The following is a 26,345-nucleotide window of genomic DNA, read 5'->3' on the forward strand; positions in this document are numbered from 1 at the left end:
ATCACATCAAAGGGAGCTCAAGTGGAAAATTACCCAGGGAAGTCTTCCAGCCTTCTCTGTTTTCATCGTTATTAGCATTTAGTTAACAAAACATGGATCTATGATTTCACTGGTGTAGGGAATTCCTAAGTGAAAAAATTCCCTCTACTGATACAAATCAGATTATAAACATTTGTTAAGCATCTACTTTTGTTAGGCACTGTGCTGAACACTGGATTATCACTTTCTCTGTGTAGCAAGAAATCTGGGTTCAGTTTTCTAAAACTAGATACCTACATCTCTCTCCCACCTCAGCATTCCAGGGATACTCTAGTGGAGTTAAGGTCTTTTCTACAATGTCATTAGCTTGAGCTCCATTCTGCTATATTCCCCACCTTCCTCCATTAGCCTCCAGAGATTATCATCCTGGCTCCATTCAATCAATTTTACAAAGGGATATTTACTTCAAAAATACAAGCAAGAACAATAGTACAAATATGTCCCCTCCTTCCCCAACACTTGGTACAGACTATCCCCACACCCCCTTGATACTATGGAGAGTAATAATAATTTTGACATAAGCATTTGTCCCATCCATTTAGCTTCCAACTATGGCATAGCTTCTGGATGTGCTCTGGTCTCTGCTTACTGTGCACATCCTTTAGGCCATTCTGAAGGGCCTTGATGTTGGAAATAGCTAGCTCAAAAACCTGGCATGGTCCCTGCTCCTGTAATTCCTGTTGGCTTATTCTTCTGATCTTTCAGAGCTTGCAGAGTCATAGCTATTTCTGATCTCCTTTATGTAAAAGCAGGAAAAAAAGACAAAAGAAATAGCAGGGTCACACACCCTTGGTTTCATGCCACCTCCAGGTGAGAAAGTCTAAGATCCCACCCCCATTCAGAGGCCACAACTGCTCATCATTCTTTAAGGCAGAAGGTCTAGAAAGAGCCAGTCTGCTTATGCAATCAACTACCAACGATCTCCTCTTTCATGGACCCAGTATAACAGAACCAGCTATAGCATGTATGCACACACTCCATATTGGGAAGCAGGACCCTTCTCTTACCTGTCATTGTGACTTTCTAGCCTCTTCCATGTGAGGAATTGCATCTAGCACTTATAATTTTAAAGAACTGCATAAAGCAAAGGTGTTGAACCTGCAGTTGCTGCCAGCATCATGACAGGTGATGGTCCAAATGAGATTAAAATGTAACTAAAATGTAACAAAATAAAAAATACAGCAGAACACAGATAATGGGAATTGTATTTGCAAGCAAAAATAAAGACCGTTCCTTTCTTTTTAAAGGCAGAACCTTGAAAGATTCTAATCCTACATTCTAATGGGAGAAGACAAATATATACATTGAAGGTAAAAAGCAAGGAAGAGAGAGAAGATAGCTTAGACAGGGGTGCAGGAATGAATATGACCAATATGGGCTTTTTCTTAAAAATGGAGTCAATTTATGAAATCAATTAATGACCAATCAATTTCTCCCCTGAGTGGAAAAAATTTTCAGAATAAGAAGACCTTAGGACCACAGTGACAGAGACATATAATTATAAAACTTTATGGAAGACCTTGCTCTTTTTTTTCTGAGCATATTTCCCCAATCTCATAATAACAAATTATATTGCTGATAAAAATGTGAAGTCTGGAAATTCCCCTAAATTCATAAAATATTTTGAAGCAGATCTTCTGATCTTGTCAGAAGAAAAAAAAAAAGTTTTTCCAATTAGCATAATCCAACATGAATTCAGCTGCATGGATTGTGACTAAATGGAATCCATTGCAGGGTATTACTTCTGGGATGCTTGTCACAACTCAAAAACTGCCCATTTAGGGATTTTCTTTTCTTTTTTCTTTTTTTTTGGCTGAGGCAATTGGGGTTAAGTGACTTGCCCAGAGTCACACAGCTAGGAAGGGTTAAGTGTCTGAGCTGAGATTTGAACTCAGGTCCTCCTGATTTCAGGGCTGGTGCTCTATCTACTGCACCACCTAGCTGCCCCCCATTTAGTAATTTTCAGCTAGAAATATGTCAGCCTTATCTTGAAAGATCCAACTTAATTATAGTTTTCCTGTACATTCTCTCCAAGTGTTAAGAAAGTAGGCATTCTAGTAATAGTCCATGTCACAGTGCCATCCAATATTTACTGTGAAGATACAATAAAGAGTGATGAGAGTAAAATTAAATCTATATGTGTCCTTTATGGCAAGGAACAAGACCCAAAAGTCCAGGTGCTGGTATGGTAAATAGATTTATTTCTTAAAAGGGCTGTAAAAAAATGATTGTAAAATTCACACATAAAACATCCAATAAATCTGCTATTATCCAAGCATCAAACTTTAATCTCCATTTTATTAGTTAAGATAGAAAATAAATGTCCTGAACCATAAGTATATTTTATTTGTCAAAACATTGGAAAGATCAGCAGTTTGAGATGATTATTGATTAAAAGAGCTATCTTAATTTATCCCTATTTTTCTTGGCATACTCCAAATTGCACTATCATTTGTAAGTTTCCATTTCTCAAAAGAGTGAAGTGTATTTGTAAATCTTCAGTGGGTATAATCAGGACTCGTCTTATACAAAGGCAGAATAAGCTGCCACCTACCTAATATGATTTGTGAGTCTAGGGCCTGCTGTGTTATTATTCTTACCATTGTCAATCGTTAAATATATTTTACCTGGATTAGGGTATCTACAGAGTAAATACCAAATTCTTCTGATTAATAATAATAATAATAATAACTGGCACTTCTATAGCATTTTAAAGTTAGAACATTTCAAATACATCTCATTTATCTTCATCATCATCATAATAATAAATAATAATTCCTAGCATTTATATAGCTCTTTAAAATTTGCAAAACACTTTCCAAATATTATCTCATGTTATCTGCATAGTAGCCCTATGAGTCAGGTACTATCATTACCTCCATTTTACAGAGGAGGAAAGAAAGAAATTAAGTCACTTGCTCATTGTCACACCACTAGTAAATGATAGATGGATTTAACTGCTCATCTTTCTAACTGTCAGGTTATTCTATCCACTTTGCTAGGCTGTCTCTTCACAAAGCTATGAACAATTTGTCACCCTTCTACCTTTCAAGATTTATCATATTAATTATTTCCTTCTATGCAATCTATGGGGCAGCCAGGTGGTTTAGTGGATTAAATATTGACTCTGGAATCAGAAAGACTCATTTTTCTGAGTTCAAATCTGTCCTAAGACACTTACTAGCTATGTGATCCTGGACAAGTCATTTAACCCTGTTTGTTCTATTTCCTCATTTGTAAAAAGAGCTGAAGAAGAAAATGGCAAACCATTCCAGTATCTTTGCCAAAAAAAACCCCAAATGAGGTCACAAAGAATTGGACAAAACTGAAATGACTGAACAACAATAAAACTACACAATCTATGCTGCAGTCAAACTGTGATGAGATTTAGGTTTTGGGGTTCCCTTTAGTAGGGAAACCAAATGATAAGCTCTAGATTTAGGAAACCAAAATGAGATTAGGGTTTCTGGTGGTCAGGGAGTTAAATGATAAGATCTAGGAACTTCTTGGTATCCCTGGACTCTCTTTCTCCATGTCTCCCATAATCTAAAGACTCTTCCTGGGCCTCTTTTAGCCCTATAATATGCATCTTTGACACATGATTTCTTCAAGTCCCAGAATTGCTAGACTTAATTCTGCTAAAGATATTTTGTTAGCTTCACAATGAAGTTTAGGATTGGTTCTGAAAAAAAATAATACTTAGTTGGAGTAATAAGATGTCTGTAAAATCATGGGATTTCTTCTACTTTGTAAGCATGTAAGTATTGTTGTTCTTTGGCCCAGTCATCAGAAGGCATTAATGAGGTGTAACACTGTTGTAACAACTAGTTTTTGTCCATGGTAAGAGGTACTTGTCTAAATTGTTATCTCAACCCTGATAATTGGCTATATACCCTGAGCAAGGCTAACAGTTAAGATGTAGAAATCCTGATCCCTTTATGATTTGTGAAAACAAATTATATATAAAGGCTTTAAATAGCCAAGCCCTAGAAGAAACTCAAAAGTTCCAGGAAGTGGAGGCTAGGGAGAGATTTGCAGAGAAAACTGGAAGGGGAAAGGAAGAGAATAAGCTTTCTCCCTCCTATCTCCCAATCTGTCATGTTGTCTGTCAAGAACTGGAACAGGCAGGCTATACCAGGAATCTGAATGTGCCTGTGTTTCCATATGAATAATGAGGACTTTTTGGATTATATTGCATGGAGCTATTTCATTTGAAATGGTGTCCCTTTAGAGTATAATACATTATGGAGTTAGAGGAATGAGGGTTAGTAGTAGGCTCTACCATATACTACTTGTATGACCATGGGCAATTGTTTTGATTCTCAGTTTCTTCATCTGAAAAGTGAGGGGATTGGTCTCTTCAAGTTCTAATGCCATGATCTTATTGATGGGGGGGGGGGGGGGGGGGGGGGTGAAACTGTGTCCCCTTTGATCTATAAAGAAAGGAGATTCAGAGTCTTAGGCCTTCCTGGGAAAACAAATCTCCCCAGACAAGTTAAGTGATGTCATTCACCTGGGCTTTTTTTTAAGACAAATCACCCCACCCCACCCATTGGTAACTGGATCCTCATTCAGGAAGCCTTCAAAGTGATTTTCATTCAATTGGGAGATCTAGGTTTGATATAGAGTGGCTTGAAACTCCAAGTATCTAGGCTTGGGGGCAGTGACAACATTGAAGGAATTTCATTCCATTGTAACTTCAGTCCCAGATTTCCTATTAAAGGGCAATTTTAAATTTATTATTTCTTTGCAGAAACCTGAAGCAGGACTATACCTTCTCAAGGAACCTCTCCTTGCAATTGTTGCCTGCCAGAACTCCTGCCCACTGTGAAGACATTCTCTTCTCAGTGATAACCCTTTTTATTTCTCTGCCAGAACCTTATCACTCAGAAGCCAGTCTTTCTAGCAAAGCTGGCTGCTGCAGTGCCAACATAAAGCTTCCTTTTTTGCTACTAATCTTTCAGGTTCATGAATTCTTTCATGGTGAACCTGCACTGACCAGAAGAGGGTTCTCACACCTCAACTCTCTGCACTGTCACTAACTGCATCACTATGGTCTTTGTATACTAACTAGACTAAGTCATCTAATTGGTTAGTCATATATTGAACCAAATGTGATGGGTGAAGTATAAATGAAAATTCAACTCAAAAGAATTAGAGCATACCTTCCTCCATGCCCAAAGAAATTCTGATGCCTTAATTAGCTAGTGCCACTTCTCCTAATTGCTTTGCATTTATTTTGCTTATAATTTCCATGTGCTTTTCTAGGAGAGGCAGCATGATGTGTTGTAAGGGTCCGAGAGGAACCTCACATAGTATAAGAGGAAGTAAAGAGGCTTTGATGCCTGAGGCACCAGGATGTGATCTCTGCAGCTAGTAAGGACCACCCTGTGAGTGGAAGCTCTGGTCCCATTGAGAACACATCATCAACGGGAGATATCTCCTTCCCTTATTGGCTGTGCATGTGACCTCACAGAACCAATATAAGCAGGAACCAGGAAATACGAGGAGTTTAGCAGGAGTTCAGTGGAAATTCCATAGGAGTTCAGGAGGAAGTAGAGTAGTGTAGAATGTGACCTCATGGAATAAAGTCTTGAGCTCTCAAGTCACTGTGTCCGGGTGCTCTGTTGGACATGAGAACCATTGCTCAAAGAGACAGTGGCCAGGGATAGGTGAGACTGACAATTAGTAACTTTGGGTGGGAGGTTACAGTGTGCTGGACAGAAAATAGAAGAATCCTCAGAGTCAGGAATACCTGGTTTCATTAAGACATATAGGGCTGTGTGACTCTGGGCAAATTACTTAAGTGCTTAATATTCTAGGCCAATTATATTAAATTTAGACAGTCCCATCCATTGTTGTAATAACTACTTGTTTTTGGATAAGAGATGCCTGCAGTCTTGTCAAAATAGTTACCTCAACACTGCTAATTGGCTATATGCTCTGAACAAGGCTGAAAACTTATAAAACCCAATCAGTTCCATAGAAAATTATAATTGTTATCAGTGAGTTAAGCCATCTTTAAAATCTTTAGCTTTCAGTTTGGCTTTCATAATAATTTAACACATGCATTCCTTCCCATTAATGGAAATAATTTTCCCAAGAGATCCCATTTCTCTCCATGGAGAAAATTCTCCAACATGCCCTTGATAAAATGCAAGTCCTCTGGAAGCAGGGAGTGTTTTATTTTTGACTTTTTATTCCTAGAGCTGAGCAGAGTGCCTGACACATAGTAGGCACTTTAAAAATGCTCCTTGATTGATTGGGAACAGTTAGTAATCAAACTAGACTTTATGGAATTATGGAGTGAGGAGGAGAAAAATGTGAAATAAGGCTGGAAAAATCTAAGATAATACTACTCAAAATCTGCATGTTTTGGATTGAAAATAAAGACAACATCTTTATGGAGCCACTCTCCCAGTTTGCACTCATACTGGTGGATTGGGGACCTCAGAAAAGCTACTTAATCTATTTTTAGTAGTTATTCATGGGTCTTGACTCTTATTCCCTATTAAAAGCCAGTCACCCATGCTTAATTAGCTGTTAGCCTTTATATAGTACTCTTAGATTTGCATTTGTTTCATTTGATCCTCAAATGAGAGCTGATGCTATTATTAACCCTATTTTTAAGTAAACTGAGGCAGGTTAAATAACTTGCCCATAATCACACAGCTAATAAGCATTTGAAGTAGCATTCAAATTCACATTTTCTTAACTCCAGATCTCCCATTTTATCCACTGCTCCACCCCTTTACTTCAAGAATTTACTTTAAATTCACATTTTCTTAACTCCAGATCTCCCATTTTATCCACTGCTCCACTCCTTTACTTCAAGAATTTACTTTAACAAGGTATGGTCAAACAGATAGTATTAAACATTTTCTCTCCTCTACTAAAGAATCTGGGGCATATTTTCCTACAAATATAGAAGAAGACTGAGAAAAGTAGGCTTAACCTTAGGGTATAATGATAGAGAGGCACATACATAAAGAACATATGTGGCAAAGGATTTAACTTAAGACTCCTCTCCTGGAAATCTTTTCTTTAAAAAAAAAAATTAGAATCCTGATGAACTTCCCTATAAGAATAACTTCCTGTTAGGTGAGCTACTTAGTAGAATTCTGGGATTCACAACTTCCTTGAGTCCATAACCATAAGCTCTTTCTACAAGAGGACATGTTCCTGAAAGCTCTTGCCATTTTTGGATGGACTATATGCTACTATTACTCATATGGCCACAAATGCATAGATAGTAAACTCAATCTACTAAGTAGACCTCTGTTAAAACTTATAATGTCTGGACTAGCTCCCTGGAGGGCCTCAGGATCAGTCAGAGTCAGGTTAAATCAAAGTCCTTGGTCTTTAGAGGGAAAAGTGAAGGAGGGAGACAAACTGCCATGTGGCTTGCCAAAGATGTGTCCTGGATTCTGGAGTCCAGATTCTCCAGCCTCTCTCCTCCTCGTCCTGCAGCCAAGTGAGACTGACCTCTCTACCTCAGCCCTCCAATCCTTGCCTATGATTACCTCACTACTACCCATTTAGCAGATGCCAATCATGAGAGCCATCACATTACCATATCATCTAAGTAAATGCTTATAGAGCCATTATTTCACATCCAAAAATAATTATCGTTAAGTGCTCTGCTAGCTGATTCAAGCACACTTTTTCAGAATTTCAGCCCTCTACAAAAACTTCCAGATCTCCTAAATTCACAAAGCCACCAGGACACTTACATCTTGAAATATAATTTTACCTAAGACCAGAGACACAAGAAAAGATGGAGGTGACCATGGACTCACAACCACATGGCTGGGTGGTGGAAGCTAGAGCAGACAGGCTTCCTTCCTCCACCTAGCTCTAGGAGATTGTTGTCTCTTAGACAACAAAGTTGTCCTGCTTCCTCTGAGCTGCAAAGAAAAGAGTCATGTAGATTATTCCCTCCAATGAAGGAAGCAGCCCTTGAGTCATCAGTTCTTCTAGCTCTACAACCAAGTGTAATTCTTTTGGTCATCACATGAACTCAATCACAAATTGTTGAAAGCAGCAGGCCTTCAATGTTCCATGTGGTAGGCTGGCAGAGAATATCTGTATATATTTTATAGAACCTATTGGAAGAAGATGCTGTCTCTATTTCACAAACCAGACAATAACAATAATGTCTTAGTGTCTTCTTCCAGATGGCAGCAAAATAGCGATTATACCTTTTTACCAGTTCACTTCTTTTAATTGCTAATATATTCTTCACTCCTCACCTGAAAGTTAGGTATCTCAAACCCACATAAGTTCAGTAGGAATGGTACCATCACAAGGCTTTTGTTTTTTCAGTAAATTGTTAAATGCTTCTGATTCCCCTGGTATAATAGTTAACATTTATGCAGCCTTTTAATGTTTGCAAATGGCTTTGAATATATTATCCTATTGTATCTTGTAACTCTTAAATTTACATCCTTAGTGCTAACTAGTAGCTAGCCTGTGACTTGGAATTTCTCCCTCCTATGCTGCTCCCTAGGCTACTCATAAAATCCAGTAGTGCTTTTCTTGTTTTTTTTACCTTCCTACTCACAACCTCAGATCCTTTTCAACCCTACTTCTTCCTACATTATTATTCAGATCCTATATGAGGTGATTCTATGCTGCTCCCTTGAAGATGCTAGTAAACCACACCCTATTTGGTTATTTTCCTGGGCTTTATTAATAAGGTTGATCCTGGCTTCCCTAGAGTTTTACACTAAATTTGTATTTATACTAACCTCTTTTGCACACTTGTGTAGTTTTATAGTTTCTATTTACTATAGAAGGTTCCCCCCCCTCCCCCAAGCAATCATGTGAATATCTTTTGCCATTTCTCTCATTTATGTATTGTAGATGGCCAGAACTCTGGAAAAGTAAACTTGAAACAAGCATATTTACAACAGGGTATTGACTCAGTCTGATTGATGAGATAATGGTTCTCTAGTTTATATATACTTAGTACTTAGTATGGTGATGTAATGGTTCTACAGTTGACACATGCTCAGTGTGCTGTAGTGATATAATTGTACTAAGGTATAGAAGGGCTGAAAGGACTTGAGATAAGCAGACTTGAGAGAGACAGGAGTGAGAGTGTACTTGAGCTTGATCTCAGACTCCAGACTGCAAAGAGATCCTCAAGAAAGCTAGCATAAATATAGCACAGTACATTACAATGCTATATTTACTTTTTATTTGTCTAGAATTCTGTTCTACATCTTGATTTTGATGAGGTGTGAGAATTGACGGTAAAAGATCCTCTCTGGTCGATACTGAAGATTCCTTTCAAAAGAATTTGCAAACCTGAAGTCTGTGGAAAAAGGGGATTTATTTACACTAAGAAGATAGCTTGCTAGGAAGACAGCTTTTTTAGTAGGCAGAGCCCTGTCAGGACTATTGCAAAGGTGGATTGAAATTGAGAAGAAAATACTTAAGCTACCATCTGGGTTAGAAGGAGAGAGTATTAATATGGGGTTAAATAATAATAGCAATTAATTAATGTGGGGTTAATACTGGAGAACAGATATCAAAACCAGTCAACCTTTGTTCCTGTTTGTTGTGAGAGAGTGAGAGTGAATGGACAGGTAAGGCTTAATAAAGCAACTAGGGAAGATTTGGTGTCAGGATAATTTGAATTCAGATTCTACCTCATGCACTTGGGTTGTGTGAATCTGGGTAAAATGCTTAATCTCCCTGGATTTCAGTTTACTTGGTTATGAAATGAAAAGGATTGGGCTTGATAAACTCTATTTTAAATTTTTTTAGAGGGCTGGAAGAGGTAGGAGAAGGAAAAATTAAATGCTTGCTAATTGACCTAAGTCATATGATTCATCATGATATATCCCCTTCTATTTTGGTGAGTGGTTTTTGGCTACCAGCCTCCTGGAAGAGATGAATAGGATCCCGCTTGGCACCTGTGATACTCTGTATAACTGTGTCTAGGTTCAAGATTGGACCCTGTAATCCTTTAGAACTAGCCACCAATGACATTAAAGGGGGAAGAGGATGTTGGGATGACACATGAACCTAGTTCTGCATATTTGTAACTTTGTGGTTAAGCATAATCTCTAGACTAAGAGGAAGAATCCCCATTCATTTGCCTTGGGACATGGCCCTGGGGAAGATGGAATCCAATATGGATTTAATCTCCTCTGTCTAGGCTCCATCACTTTTGCTTTCACACTTAAGAAAAAAAAAACAACAGCCTCACTTTTTCTTCTCCCTCAGTTCCTTGCCAAACCTATCTCCTATTCCTCAATTCAGCGCCACAATCTAACTAAAGGCTGTGTAGTTTTAAAAAGAGATCAATTTCACCATGGTCCTAGGCAAGCTTACCCAGTAAAGAAATTTGAGATAAGATGAAATGAGGAAAATCTGTGCTAAACACATTTAAATTGGCATTGAATGGAAAATATTTCAATATCCATAAACCTTCAAATTCTATGGGAAATTTAGCAAAGCAATCAACATTTAAATTAAAAGTTTACCTTGTTAATTTTAATTATGTCAAATTATCTAGGCAGATTTTAAAAACCACAAACTTGAACACACATGTCATACACTTAGAAACAATATAATGTATATGAATCTATATATGTATAGAGTTGTGTCTTAGAAACTGGTTCTGTAATACTCATGGATATATTTAAAGACTGCTTTCAAAGCTATACATTTAGAATAACTGCATATTGAATCATGGCCAAGATTTTCAAAGCCTTAGGAGATTGCTCATTGTCCCTAAGAAGGAAATCTTATATTAAAAAACACTACTATTATATAACCGCCCTTGCCTATTATCTTGGCATTCTGCATATCTACACTGTCATCTGCCTACTTTATTACAATTTATTAAGAAACACAATAGGCATACACACTATTAGGCTAAGCTGTTGTTCAATCATTTCAGCTATGTCCAACTCTTTGTGACCTCATTTGGGGTTTTCTTGGCAAAGATACTGGAATAGTTTGCTATTTTCTTCTCCGATTCATTTTTACCAATGAAGAGTTGAAGCAAACAGGCTCAATAAATAAAAACATATGAAAGATCTGGAGTATTTGACTCTGAGCTCACAGCAGATTTGCAGACTATCAGGGCAATAGAAACAAAGTGATGGGTTAGGGAAGCTAAATGTTCCTAGTACAGGGCTGGTGATCTCAGGTATTTTTGTCCCCTTTCACAGGTATATAAGAGGTAGAAAAAAGCTGGGAGTGTGTGAATGATTGCAAATTTTGGTTCAATATAAACCTTCTACATGTAAATTTGGAGAGCTACTAAAGAAATACCTAGACAAGGTATCAAGAAGGCAAGAGTTATTATTATTTGACATTTATTAAACTCAGGGGTATACTTAGGGATTGAGGAACATGAAAAACATAATCCTGATCTGTCAGAGCAATGTGATATCATGGAAAGAACACTGGACTGGTATTTAGAGGGCCTGGATTCATTGTCAGAAATTTTTAGATTTAGGAGACCATAAGCTTAGTAAAGACTTGTTGAACTGAATCTATAAATGGAAGAGGGATTAAAATATATAATTTCTAATGTTTCATGCCCTTTAAGGGACAGATACTTTAGATGTCCTGATAATTGAGCCTCCTGAACTGCTCTCTTGGCTAGTTAGCAGTGTGGTCGTAGAAAGGGGCCTGAGCCAGCAGTCAGAAAATGTGTGAATACTTGCTACCTGTGTAACTTTGCCACATGCTATTTCTTATCTTCCCTGGTCCCCTTCCAGCTAATGCCAATAATATCTAGTAATTATATAGTGTTTTTTAATTGCAAAGCACTTTACAAGTATCATCTCATTTTATCTTTACCATAACCCTATAAGGTAGGTGCTATTATTATCCCCACTTTACAGATGAGAAAACTGAGGTAGTCAGAATCTAAGTGACATATCTAGTTAGATAGCTAGTAAGCATTTGAGACTGGATATGAACTCAGGACTTACTGAGTCCTGAGTAACTAACTGCTATGCCGCTTAGTTACTTGGTACCCCATTATCATGACTAAAATTACTGTTTTATATATATATATATATATATATATATATATATATATAATTACCATATAGGTATATAGCATGTGCATATACTCATGTACACATGCAATTCACATAGGTATATATGTATACAAAGACACCTATATCTATGCACAGATGCATATGGATGTATGCATAGGTATGCATGTAGGCATAGGCCCATGTTATGGGCCAGAACTCTGTTTCAGTTTTCTTGGGTTTTCTGGGAGCAGCCTTCGTTTCAGTTCCATAATCATCACACAAATAGCCAGGGGTTAAAGTCCAAATCCTTTTATTATCTCCTTGCCTGGAGCCTGGGCCAGCTGTGGGTGAGACAGGAGGACCAACACCATGGTCTCTGTCTTCCCTAGTTCTGATTCTGGCTGAGTTTGTCCGAGTTTATATGCTCTCTTATCATAGGTGTGAATCTTGTAGAATTATATTAAGTACTAAGTACATGTACTGAACTACCATTGTCTTTATCAATTCCACTGACTTAACACCTTGTAAGAATCCTTTGTTTCAAGTTCAGAGTTCTGGACCATAACAGGTTTGTATATACACATATATTTCTGTACATACATATTTGCATACAACTTTGTGTATATATATATTGTCTCCCCAATAGAATGTAATCATTTTAGAAAGGACTTTTCATTTTTGCCTCCTCAGAGCTTAATACAATTCCTGCCTGCTTTGTAGTGAATGTTTGCTAAGTGCTTACTGATTGGCTGAGTTCTATAAAAGCTCTTTTCAATAAAGTATACCTTCCCGTTTGTATATTTCAATCATGAGTTACTTTCTACAAAGTCTTGGTTACAAACTATGAGATTGTCTTTGTTTTCTTGTGCTCATTTCTCAATTTCATATTGCTTATTATCTCTTGGTGAATAGAAACTCTTCTGGGGAAGTATACATTAGGATAGTCATATTTGAGACCATAAGTTTGTATACGATCTTCTTCTCAGTCCTCAATAGTCCTCAATCATTAGCCTTCTTGTGGCTGTTAAGATGGTTATCTTCCTTGCATTTGCTGATTGTTCCCTAGATCACAGAATGAAGTTCTTCCTTCAGAAAACCTTGCAAGATCCATCTCCAATGGGAAGTGTCATACATTCTTTGTGCAACATTAATTTTTCAGAGTTTATTTTTTCCATTTTCTGCTTGGTCAGGTTTTTGCACTTATCAATCAATTAACATAGATTTGATTTTCTTCCATTTCCTCATTTTTTTTTCTGCTTCTAGTTTTTCTCTAGGTTTTTCCTTCTTAGATTATATCTTCCATACTATCTAAGAACTCTTCTACCTCCCAGGAACACACAGAAATATCTGGGAAGTTTTTTCATTTTCTATCCAAGCAGGAAAACCTGTCACAGTCTGAGAGGAATCTGATTCAACAGGGTTAATATGAACCAGCCTGGTGCTAACTGGGCCTGTGAGCTTTACAGAATCACCTGAAGTACTTAGTAAGCAGAGAAGTACTCAAGGCAGGAGCTGGAGACCTGCCAATTCATTGGACCTCTTTGCTGATATGGGAAAGAAGGTAGAGGCAAAGCAGAATCTAGAAATTAACAAGTCTCAGACCTGGGTATCAGGAAAGAGATCTTGGTTCTGAGTCAATGGACCACAGGATCAATTCTGAAGTCACAGGTGATGTTCCAGAACCAATAGGCAAGCAAAGCATATTAGAGTTCATTCTGATTAGTGAGGATAAGCATTGATAAAGCAGGTGTAGAAGCATTTTGATGGCTACACCTTCTCTGACCTTAGCAGTCACTTATCCCACATACTTTGCAGGAATCGAAAAAGATCAGATCATAGTTAATGCAAAAGTAGTTGGTGAATGCTGCCTGTAGGAGTACAAATCTAGATTCAAAGAATGTCTGAGTAGTTGTCATTTAGTCACTTTTCAGTTATGTCAGACTCTTTGTAACCCATACAATGATGGCAACGATACTGGAGTGTTTTGCCATTTCCTTCTCTAGCTTCTTTTACAGATGAGGAAACAAAGGCAAACAAGATTAAGTGACCTTCCCAGAGTCACATGGCTAGTAAGTGTTCAGAGGCTGAATTTGAATTCAGGTCTCCCTGCTCCAATCCTGGTGCTCTATCCACTATTATCCTAGCAGAAATAGAAAGGACAATAAATATCATGTAATCCAGGACCCTAAGTTTATAGATGAAGATGGTAGTGCCCATAAGAGGTGAAATGACTTATTCAACATTATCTAGATAGCAAATGGTGGAGCTAGGACAATACTCTCTATCTCCCGACTCCAGTTCCAGGACCTTTATGTCACACTGTAATTTCACAAAGCACTAGCCCCCTTCCTTAGTTTCTACAAACTCTTGACATGAAATTGAGTAGAGGTCTCAACTACAGTCCTTTTTAGCTACCCTGATAAATTCTTTCTATTAGCTGCTCCCAGAAAATGCTTATTTGCTTAGTTTGTTATCATGACTGCCTCCCAGCCATGAGAATTGCTCCCATGGTTCCCTTCATGCTAATTTGGACAGGCATAAGGCAGTCTTCATCATCATCCACATATTTTTTAAAACAAATTAAGGGGTTCAAAGGGCTTTATATAAATTTGATCCTCAAACTAATCCTTTGAGGTAGGAGCTATTATTATTCCCTTTTACAGATGAGAAAATTGAACTTAAAAAGTGGTTAAGTGGACAGCTTAGGGTCCCATTGTAATATGTAAGTCAGGGTTATTAACTCAACTCATATCAATCTATCCACTGTAACATCTTGTTCCTATCAGTAATGTGTGAAGGCAAGGTTGGGTTCTTGAAACTTATGCTAGTGTAAGCACTGACTAAGCTAGGGAGACTTCATTTATGGCTCTGTAATAAACAGTATGGATTTATTATGTGAGGACTCAATGAACTAAATTTGGAAAGAATAGTCATTAAGCCATTAGGAGTTAATTTTTTTTTTCAACCAAAGAAACTCAAAAATATTGTCCACTGAGATGAAGGATCCTGTAATTTGCATTGATAGAACAAATATCAATAAGATTGTTCATCCTTAAGGTAAATATAGACTGTCATTGAGCAGCCTCAGGCAGCTAGGTGACACATTGGATAAAGAGCCAGGCCTGGACTTAGAAAAATTCATCTTCATGAGTTAAAATCTGGCCTCAGACACTTATTGACTATGTGGCTCTGGGCAAATCACTTGATCCTGTTTGCCTCATTTTCCTATCTGTAAAATGAACTGGAAAAGGAAATGGCAAACTATTCCAGTGTCTTTGCCAAGAAAACCCAATGGGTCACAGAGTCAGACACAACTAAAAAAACAAATGACGTCACAAAGAATTGGATGTGACTGAACTGACTCAACAATAACAAATCAGCAGTACTGTAATAGCCAATATTTATATAATATTTATTATGTGCCAGACACTATATTAAGGGCTTCACAATTATTATCTTCTTTTATCCTTACCACAACCCTGGGAAGTTAGTCCTTTTATTGTCCCCATTTTACACATGGAAAGACTGAGGCAAAAAGGTTACTTGCACAGGGTCATAAAGCTAATAAGTGTCTGAAGGCAGATTTTTCACTCAGCTCTTCCTTATTCTAGGCCCAGAGCTCTATCCACTGCATACCCAGCAGATGTCATTGACAATCATGGAAATATTCTTTTTCCCTTCTCTTCTGTTGCTTTGTCATACCTGTTTGTTGTGTCTGAATATTCATCTCTTTTAAGTTAAGTGTCTATGCCAAATCAGATGTTTTGTCCATTGGCATGTTCTCTCTTCCACATTTCTTCCCAAACTTGTTCTTTTCATGTCATGGGTTTTAGGTTAACCCAAAGTTCATTGAGATGACTTAGTTCATTGCAAGCACCTGATGATTTTTATTTTCATTCAGTCAGTCTTTATTAACCAGAACACAGAGTCCTCCATTTTCCATCCCCAATATCTCACTTAGCCGTGCCCTCAATGTAATGGATACCCAGTAGTTCAAGAAGAAATTCTTTATCTGAAAAGTAAAGACCATTATATAGAATCACAGTAATTATTCCTGCTCAACCAACCAACACAGGACTTGAAGTCCTTGAAGCAAGAGTCCTGAGAGTGTTTAAGTATGTTTGTGTGTGTGTGTTTGCGTGTGTGTATGTGTGTGTGTGTGTAATGATAAGATAAGGGGGAGGAAAGCAGGATGAAAAATGCAAAACATATACCATGGAGCTAAGTGTGTTTATATTTGCAATGACTTGGTCAGTGTTTGAAACCAGATTTGAAATTAAGTTCTCCAGATTCCAGGGCCAGTGCTCTATCCACTATGCCACCCACTGCCCCTTGTTGATAAGCTGCTCCTGACTTTTCACTCTTATCACTGAGACCAAAGTTTTATCTATATGGCAGCTGGCAGCATCCTTTCAGTGATGAGTCATTCTGAAGTTGCTAGCACTGCTCCATCTTTTAAATTCCTCTCTCTTGACAACCCATCTCTCTAGAGGATGTTCTTCTTCTATCTTCTGTTCTATCATGTCCCTCACTAGACACTGTTTCTTTCCTTCTTTTCTCATCCCCACTCTTCTACCTTCCACTCTCCTTTCCCCTTTTTCATTGCTTTTGGAAAGTCTCATTTACTAGCTAGATCATAACCCTCGGGGTTCTACTGACTCAGGTATTTTGTAGTTCATTTCTTTTGTTTCCTAATTTAATACCTCTTCCAGCTGCTGTTTATATTGTCCAACCTTCACACACTTTGTCCTGCCTGTGAATTCCCTAAAGATTCCCTTTGCCCTCCAGACAGTTTCCTAACCTCACTGTGCTTATTCTCATGTCTGGCAATGTGGCTCTGAAATATGGCCATTTTCTTGTTCTTTTCATACCTGGACTATTCAGGAAGGCTCTTAAATGCATTGTCTCTCCTAATGGACAGATTTAAAATACATAAAATAATAGCTCATGATTATATGACATGTTAATATCTACAAAGTGTCTTGTATGAGTCACTGGGACTGGTATGGTCTGCTACCAGATGAGAATTATTCAGTAGAACAGAATGTATTTGGAAATGTTTGGGGTTTTTCTGGTAAATTCAGCTTTAAGAAGTGATTCATATTTTGAAAGGCTTCTATTGCTATGAAATCAGAACCACAAGCTAATCCTGCTCCTCATATTATATTTCTCTGGAATTTGCTTTTCTTCTATTTTCATGTTTCCAGTCAGGGGAAAAGCTTCAACAGAAATACTGTGCTTACAACCATGTTTGGTTCCGAGTTCCTTTCTCTGCCCTGAAAGGTTCTATTCATTGTCTACATGCTGAAACACATGGTTCCTTCTGAGTAGGATGACAAAATCTTTTTTCTGAAAGCTACATGGAACATGGAATCAAAAGCAGCATTCAGAGCTCTCCCTTCAAATAGGACTGAGAAAAAGAAAAACAGGACAGCAGAACCCCCTATCACAACCTGTATTCTGTGGGGACATTACTGCCTGTGTATATTGTGTGTGTTGAAGAATATTCTTATTTTTAAAAAGGACATTGAAAAGAGTATTCACTTTAGAAATCCAGGAACTGGGTTCAAATACTAACTTCAAACCTAACAATCTAGTAAAAGTTAACCTTCTGGGCTTTGGTTTTCTCACCTGAAAGGAGAGTGTTGGAAAAGATGACTCTTTAGACTCTTTCAGGCTTGATCTCCTAGAAGTCTATGTTCTCTCCAGCTAGATGATGTTTTTTTTGTTCTTTGTTTTTGAAAAGGACCAATGGAATCAGAGAGTGATTTAAGTAAAACAGAGTTGCACAAAATCATCAACCTTGGTCTCTTTTCCAGAATCATCAAAGTCCAATGGCAAGACAAAAATCAGTTGTTTGGGATGTGGCCTCTGAACATGTGACAGTTTCTGGGAGCCATAGGTGAGAATTGAGTGACAGGCATATGCCAAAAGTGGATAAGCAACCCCGAAAAGACTTTGGCATTCCTCCTATCAGAGGAGCTAGTCCTCCCTGGACACTGTACACATCCTAGCTAGGTAGTGAGCTCTAAAAAAGCTCCATCTCTCTGTGCTTCTGCTGTTCCCATAGTGGCACAAAGCAACAATAATAATGATTACACACATATGTGTATATGTGTGTACATATACATCACAATATCAAATTATATGTCTGTATTGCATATATATTTATGTATATGTATGTGTACATGTACACATGTGATTTGCATTTTCCACTGAAGTAAATTCCTCAACTAGAAAAGTGGAAGTCTTTGAGAACTCATTATCTCTTAGTCACAATTGTGGAGCACTCTGGTATTGATGAGGAGAAAGTCATCTCCAGAGCCAACTAGGTGAGATACTCAGAGCCTCCTTCATTATGGGGTAGAATGGGGTAACTAAAATAGTAACAGGATAAAAAGATTTGGTTTCTCACCTTATTGTTTTGGAAGCACTTTTCATACTTTTATCTTATTTGAATCTTATAACACGACATTACTACAAGTAATATCAGTACTGAATTGAGACTCAAAGATGTTACAATCAGCAGAATATAAACTCCTTGATTTCAAGATTGTTGCATGATTTATCTTTATTATTACATTGTTTTAATTATATTATTACTATATTTGTTATTATTTATCTATTTTTTATGTTAGTACAATGGGGCAGTTGCAGGCACTCAATACATGATTACTGAATTAAAATGAATTATGTGATTTGCCCATGATCACACAATTAGCAAATATAAAAAACCAGATTTGAACCCAATTCTTTTCTAACAATAATCCCAGTGATCCTTTCATTATAGTATTCCATTTTCAAGAGATCATTCTGAATTGATTTTTCTTTTATCTATACATACATTTCATTCATTCAATTACTCCTCCAACCAACATTTAGTTATTTGATACTCCTGTTTTAGGGGCTATTACAGGTTATATATATATAATTATAGTTATAGTCTAACAAGGAGATGCTCATTTCTATATATGTGACTGATATAGGTATTACCTAGACTGTTCCTTGCTTTGCTTGCAGCCTGCAATTTGTACAGACTTGGTGAACTAAAACTGCTTTGAGGAAGACAAGATTCTACCCAAGACTCCAAGTGCCAATGATTTCCCAGCTGCTGGATCTGGAGCCCTTCTGCAAGTAACCTTAACAGTTCTTTGTTTTAGAACATTTGGAGATACATTAATATTCACTCAAGAAAAGACAGGGGAAAGAAATCTTGCTAGTTGCCAAACACCTCAACGCAAAAGACTGACCAAAGTCAGAAGAGGACTGAATAGTCAAGTAGTGGTTGCCATTTTATGAATAAGAGAGAGACAGAGAGACAGACAGAGACAGTGAGAAAGAGACAGAGACAGAAAGAGAGAGAGACAGAGACAGAGAGAGAGGAGACACAGAGACAGAGAGAGACAGAGGGAGAGGGAGAGACAGAGGGGGAGACACAGAGGGAGAGAGAACCCATTTGACATTATGTGCTGCTTAGAAAGCTGCTTCTGGTTCCTTGGATAGAGAGTAAAGGGGGTTTGTGTGAAGAGGTTTCTTTTCTTTTCTTTTTTTCAATTAATTAATTAATTTGCTGAGGCAATTGGGGTTAAGTGACTTGCCCATGGTCACACAGCTAGGAATGAAGAGGTTTGTTTTCAACAAAGAAGACAGAGAAAAGATGTTTGGGAGAGGGAGATGAGCACTGGATTGGTAGCAAAGAGTTCTAACTGCTAACTACAAATTTGGTAATCTTAGGCCAGTCTCTTATGTAACTGGCATTCAATTTTTTTAAGTGTAAAATGACCTAGATGAGGGATGCTTAACTTTTTTTTTTGTATTAGAGATCTATGTTCCCCTTCTGTGTATTATATTTCAAGATAAATTAAGGAAATACTAAATTTCAGTTTGAGATTATTGAAAATAAAGATGCCATTTCTTTCTGTTCTGAGTTTACAGACGCCCTCTGGACTGCCAAAATCAATTCATAAGGATTTTCCCAGGAGTCTGTAGATCCCAAGGTAAGAACCCCTGGCTCAGACAATCTCTAAGTTGTCTTCTAACTCTGTGGTTCTATGAAATAGTAACGTTCATAGGTATACACCTTTTAAAACATTTTCAGATGGTTTTCAAAAATCTGTGATTCTGTTCAATTTAAAATAGCTCCCCAAATTTCCCTCATTTCTGCTCAGATTGTACCTAAGTGGTAGAAGAGACAGCCAGATTGCTTAGTATAGACATCCACCCTTTCTCCTGTGTGATTCTGGGCAAGTCACTTAACCCCAATTGTCTCTCTCAAAAGTGAGGTGGTTGAACAAGATGACCTCTAAAGTCAGTTCAAGTTCTTTGATTCTCTGGTTCTAGGCCTCTTCTACAAAAGACTTCTTCAAATGTGAAAATAGCTATTATACCTCTTTAGATAAGAAGTACTAGATATAGTCAAGTGTTCAAATCTTGTCTCTGATGCTTACTATCTGGCTGACCTATGTTTAATTAAGTAATTTCTCTGAGTCTCAAGTGCCTAAAATGTAAATGATAAAATAGATAACTTTCAAAGTTTCTTCCATCTTTAAATCTGTGCTTTTATGGAAAGAAAAACATATTTGAAATGTTCTACCTTCTTTCTCTTTGTAAAAATGTATTTAAAATTTTACTTACACTCTGTTGTTGAGTCTGACCCTTCATGACCCTGTTTTCGATAGCATGTTAAATTGATATTTTCTTCTCTTGCAGATTAACAAAAGCAAAGATTAAGTGGCTTGCCCAGAATAACTCAACTAGTAAGTATTTGAGGCTGGATTTTCTACTCAGGTCTTCCTGAGGTTCAGCACTCTATCCATTGATCCATCTAGCTGCCTCCAGACTTTACTCAGACTTTACTAAAATTAATTAGTGATATATATCCTTCCCACTTACCAGTTATTTGAACTTCTGAAACCCTTTGACTCTTCATTTTAGCGAGGCTAACTCATTCATTCATTCATTTGTTATACCAGGTGATTGTGGGTATCCAAGTAGAGAGTATAATTGTGAGGTAGACAGTCATCACTCTTTACCACACTCTCCTTTTTACTTTGTCTCTGAAAACTACCCCTCACCCCCTTCTTTCCCTCAATTGTAATAAGTCTTTTGTGCCTCTTCATATATTTCATCTAATTGTCCCATTATACCTCCCTTTTTCTCTCTTTTTTTTCCAGAACAGATCTTTTTCCACTCCTTAGTGTCTTTTTCTTTAATGTCATCACATCAGAATCCATTTACAACCACACCCTCAGTCCATGTGATGTCTCTCTCTTCCCTCCCCCTGCTGTCTGCCCCAGTGACAAATACAGTTCTCAAGAGTTAAAGATATAAATAATCTTTAAATAGTATGTGTGTGTGTATATATATACATTTCCCCCCTGTTTACCTTTCTGTGCTTCTCTCAAGTCCTGTGTTTGTAGATTAAATTTTCTGTTTAGTTCTCGTTTTTTCAATAGAAATGTTTGAAAGATTCTTACTTCATTGAAGAAAGATAATGCTGAGTCTTTCTTGCTGGGTGGTTAATTCTTGGTTGTAATCCTACGTCCTTTCCATATTTCCATATTTCTAAAATATGGCATTTCAGGCCCTTCAGTTCTTTATTGTAGAAGCTGCTAGACAGGACCAAGAGATCATTATATACTTCAACAACAATACTATATGATGACCAGTTCTAATGGACCTGGCCATCCTCAGCAACGAGATCAACCAAATCATTTCCAATGGAGCAGTAATGAACTGAACCAGCTACGCCCAGAGAAAGAACTCTGTGTGATGACTAAAAACCATTACATTGAATTCCCAATCCCTATATTCATGCCCACCTGCATTTTTGATTTCCTTCACAAGCTAATTGTACAATATTTCAGAGTCTGATTCTTTTTGTACAGCAAAATAACAGTTTGGTCATGTATTCTTATTGTGTATCTAATTTATATATTAATATATTTAACATCTACTGGTCATCCTGCCATCTGAGGGAGGGGGTAGGGGGTAAGAGGTGAAAAATTGGAACAAGAGGTTTGGCAATTGTTAATGCTGTAAAGTTACCCATATATATAACTTGTAAATAAAAAGCTATTTAAAAAAAAAAAAAAGAAGAAGCTGCTAGATTCTAGGTAATCCTGACTGTTAATCCTTGAATTATTTTTGTCTGGCTGTTTGCAGTATTTTTCCCTAGAGATTATAGTTCTGGAGTTTCACAACAATATTCTTTGGGGTTTTCCTTATGGAACGCTTTCCAATAGTGATCAATAGATTCCTTAAATGAGTATTTCCCTCTTTTTTTCTAGAATATTGAGGCAGTTTTCCTAATGATCACTTGAAGAAGGCTCTTTTTTTAGCCATGGTCTTCAGATAGGTCAATAATTTTAAAATTGTCTCTTCTAGATCTATTTTCCAGTTAGCTGTTTTACCAATGAGGTATTTCACATTTTCTTCCATTTTTTTCATTCTTTTTAGGTTGCTTGATTGATTCTTGCTATCTCACCAAATCATTAGCTTCCATTTTCCCTGTTCTGTGATTTTTTTTCAGTTATCTTTTATATCTCTTTTTCATTTGGTTTATTCTACTGTTTTTTCAGTAAACAAACTTTTTTTTTCTTCAGACAGTTTTTTTTTTTCCTTTCCTTTTCCAAACTGTTAACTCATGCATACCTCTCATTTCCTTTCTCGTTTTTTCTTTCACTTCTCCAATTTATCTTTTAAAGTCTTTTATGAAGCATTTCCAAGAAACTTCTTAGGACTTGAGACCTATTTATATTATTCTTTGAGATTTCTTCTGTGGACATTCTGTCCTCATCTGAGTTTGTGTTTTGGTCTGCTCTGTCACCATAATAGCTTTCTGTGGTCAAATTTCTTTTTTGTTTCTTGTTCATTTTCCTTTTGCTATTTTCTCTTTTTTTATTTTTAAGGCTGAGCTCTACTTCCATGTTAAAGGGAGCACTATGCCAAGCTTCCTGTGCATCTCTGAGCCTTGGCTTTGAGCACAGTGGCTACTTGTCTTTGCAAAGCTTTGCCTGCTCTGTTCAGGAAACAGCCTGGTTTCCCAGCTGAGTCTGGAAGCTGCCCCAGTGATTTGCTCTTCTACTGAGCCAGGACTTAGGGTTTTAGTTGCTGATTTGCTGGGATTAACACCCTCTTCCCTGGTTTTCCCAAAGTCTACATGAGTTGGGCTCAGCACCCTTTTCATCCCAGTAAGACTGACTTTTGAAGTTTTTTCCAGTTAGACCGGAAAGGCTGGAGAGTGTTTTCATTACATCAGACTGTTCAGAGGCTTGGTTTCATATGGTTTTTGAGGAAAATTGCCCTGTTAATAAAACTTTTTTTTTTTTTTTTTTTAGCTTATAGGCAATATAATCATCCCTTCACACTGACATGGTCCTGCCTTTGACTGACTTGAGAAGTTTATACTCATTATTGAGTATTAAACCTCAATTAGGAACACACTAACATTAACTTATATACCCCACTTGGGAAAATTCCCAGAATTTAGAGAGAGGTTTTATTCTCTGCCCTATTTAAATTTATCTTCATCTTAAGCTAATCCTGTGAAAAAACATCACGGTTGAGACAAAATTCAAATTACTAGAAAAGTTTAAGTAAAGAAGCAAGCTATTTATACGTTATAATATTTGTTAGTGGACAGGCATAGGGAGGGAAAGCTGGGGTAAGAGCAGAGGAAATTCCCTCAATCTTAGAAGAGTTGATTCACCTGGGGCTTCTGTTTGAAGATGGTTTTGGGGAGAAGGGTAATGTCCATTATCAATCTTTTTCTTCTCTGCTGTAGCTCACCCCTATTTCTTACTTCCTGTGTGCCTCCTTTCCTGTTTCCTCTCCTCTCCTTTTTTTCCCTCCTCCCATTCTCTTTTGTCTCTCTCTGTTGCTATTGCTATATTTTTTATCTTTTTCTTTCTCTCTTTGTCTCCTTCCTTCTCTCTCTTATTTTGTAGAAACTTCTGGACATGACTCAAGTAAGTCTGCTAAGGGTACAAAGTCAAAAAAAGGAACAATTCTTATCTCAAGGAATTTCCTTTCTATTTGGGATAAACAATTTGAATACAGACACATACAAATGTAACAGTGACCACTCTGGCTTTCACTGCTTAAAGACAAAATTTGTTACATTCCACTCCTCTCCCAGTTGTGGGTATCCTTAAGGGGGATTCAACTCACAGCTCCATTTAGTTCCTACAAAGCATGAATTCCAAAGTTCTCCTTCCTTGCATCCTAGTATTTTGGTTTCTCAAGGCTATCTAGCAGGGCTGCTTGTAACATCTGGCCAGGAATCTTGCATCCAAGGTCATGGGGCTCAAATTTCAGGGTTCAGGGACTCTTCTGCCATCCTCTAGAAAAGAAAAGACAAACAAAACTGAACAAAGCCCTAGGCCACAGGGTCTAAATAGGGTGGTCAGGAGAAGAAAGCCCTTCACTATCCCAAACCTAACTCAGTTCATCTGTACTGTGCATGAATAGGGCCTTTTGCCTCTGGACATAAAATTGGAAAGCAAACAAGCTGTGTACAAAGATGACTTTTAATACTAGATGAAAATTCCAACCCATCAAAGGCGACTGTGTTTCAAAGGCTGTTGATGTTCTCTGACAACCATTTCATCATATCTGTGACTCTGATAAGTACAGAAAAAGTCAAATGAAAATGTTTCAATATGATAAAAAATGTTCTCTATAGCTAAAACTCTCTGGAACCTTGTTTCAAGGCTGAGTAGCTGGCTACTTTAATGACCCACTGAGAAAGTAACCTCAGTACAGTACATTGGATGTGAATTTGATGAATAGTGTTCTATAGAAAGCATGGACAAAAATGAATAATTCATGAATGATGTGGTACATTTATGAGCTATTTACTGCTCAGAACTCATGATAGCAAAGAGAACACCAAACAGCCTACTCCTTTGTCTGCCATTTGGAGCCATATTAGGAAAACAAATGGCAGAATACCTGAGAAGGAAGTGTATTATAATTGTAAGCATAATTATGAAGAAGAAACCTAGTAAATATTTGCTTGAAAATGAAATTAAAGGGTAACATTAAGACAGCTAGAAATATCAAATTATAAATTCACAAGGTTACTGATGTAATTTTATTATGTAAGTCATGTTATTTGTGAATCTTTATCATTTTCTTTCCTAATTAATTCATGTTGATGCATGTATGATTCATCAATCTTTCTGAATATTTTCTATTCTCCAATAAGTTTTCAACTTTTAAAAGCCAGAAATTATCATATGTAATAACCATGTATTTATTTCCTTCTTCCCTTCCTCCTCCCCTCCTTTTTTCTGTTCTTCTCTCTCCCTTTGAAGGAGGTGAACCCTGAAACTGTCCTCCCTGATTTTTTTTGGGGGGAAACCATGGGGGTGAAACTCTTCTCTAGGAGAAACCCACCTTAGGGAATTAAGATAAGTGGCTTCATTTTGTTATCTTGGTGGTGACTAGATGCACCCTCTATTGAGTTGAAAATTAGTCTAGGACCACTCCTACTTAGCTGGAACTTAAGTGGTCTCACTCAGCTGGAGATCTGGACCTGATATAACTTAAGTGGTCTCATTCAACTGGAAATCTAGGCCTGGGGGCAGTGACAACATTGAAGGAATCTCATTCAATAGAAACTCTAGTCTCAGATCTCTTATAAGACAAGTTTAAACTCATATCTTTGCAGAAATCTGAAGTATGTGCTTTACCAAGGGACTTCTGCTATTGGCACAGCTGCCTAACAGGACTTCTGCTGGCTGAGAAGAGACTTTCTTCTCAGGGATAACCTTGTTATTTCTCTGCCAGGACCTCTTGCAACTGAGAACTCAGTCTTCCTAGCAAAGCTGGCTTCTCAACCAACAATAAACTTCCCTTTTGCCAGTCAGACTTTTCCGGTTCATGAATTCTTTCACTTTGAAACTGTGTCTCCAACCAAAGAGGGGCTCCCACAGCTCTCTGCACTGCCACTAACCACATCATTTTGGTTCTCTGACCGGGAATCTGGAAAATCTGGAGCTATAGAATCAGGGAAACTAAGGCTTGTGGCAAAATGGGACAAAACACCTCTGTTTCTAAGGATCCTTCCTTAGGCAGAAACAAATTCGGCTTGAAAGATCTCAAACCTAAAAAGCTTAAATTAAAACAGCATTGTAGGGTGCTCCTTAAATTTGTTGGAAGGAAATCAAACTCCCTCTTTCTAGCCCCTCTAAGGGACAAGGGAGCCCCCCCTCTGCACCTCTATGTAGTCCATATCAGGAGGCTTTTGAATCCCTTCCAGAATAAGACCTAATCTCTTTAACTCTCTCA

The 26,345-nt window shown here is 37.5% G+C and overlaps 1 long non-coding RNA gene across 1 annotated transcript; it reads left to right on the forward strand.

Moving 5' to 3' along the window:
• The first annotated feature begins 16,623 nt into the window (after positions 1-16,623).
• On the forward strand, positions 16,624-25,875 carry LOC105750822. The gene is made up of 6 exons (XR_001121251.2): positions 16,624-16,713; positions 17,870-17,952; positions 19,071-19,184; positions 19,979-20,047; positions 20,760-20,806; positions 25,726-25,875. It is a non-coding gene; the product is annotated as an uncharacterized LOC105750822 (long non-coding RNA).
• Positions 25,876-26,345: the final 470 nt, after the last annotated feature.

This window comes from Sarcophilus harrisii, chromosome 5 (genome assembly GCF_902635505.1).
Source record: "Sarcophilus harrisii chromosome 5, mSarHar1.11, whole genome shotgun sequence".
Taxonomy (NCBI): Eukaryota; Metazoa; Chordata; class Mammalia; order Dasyuromorphia; family Dasyuridae; genus Sarcophilus; species Sarcophilus harrisii.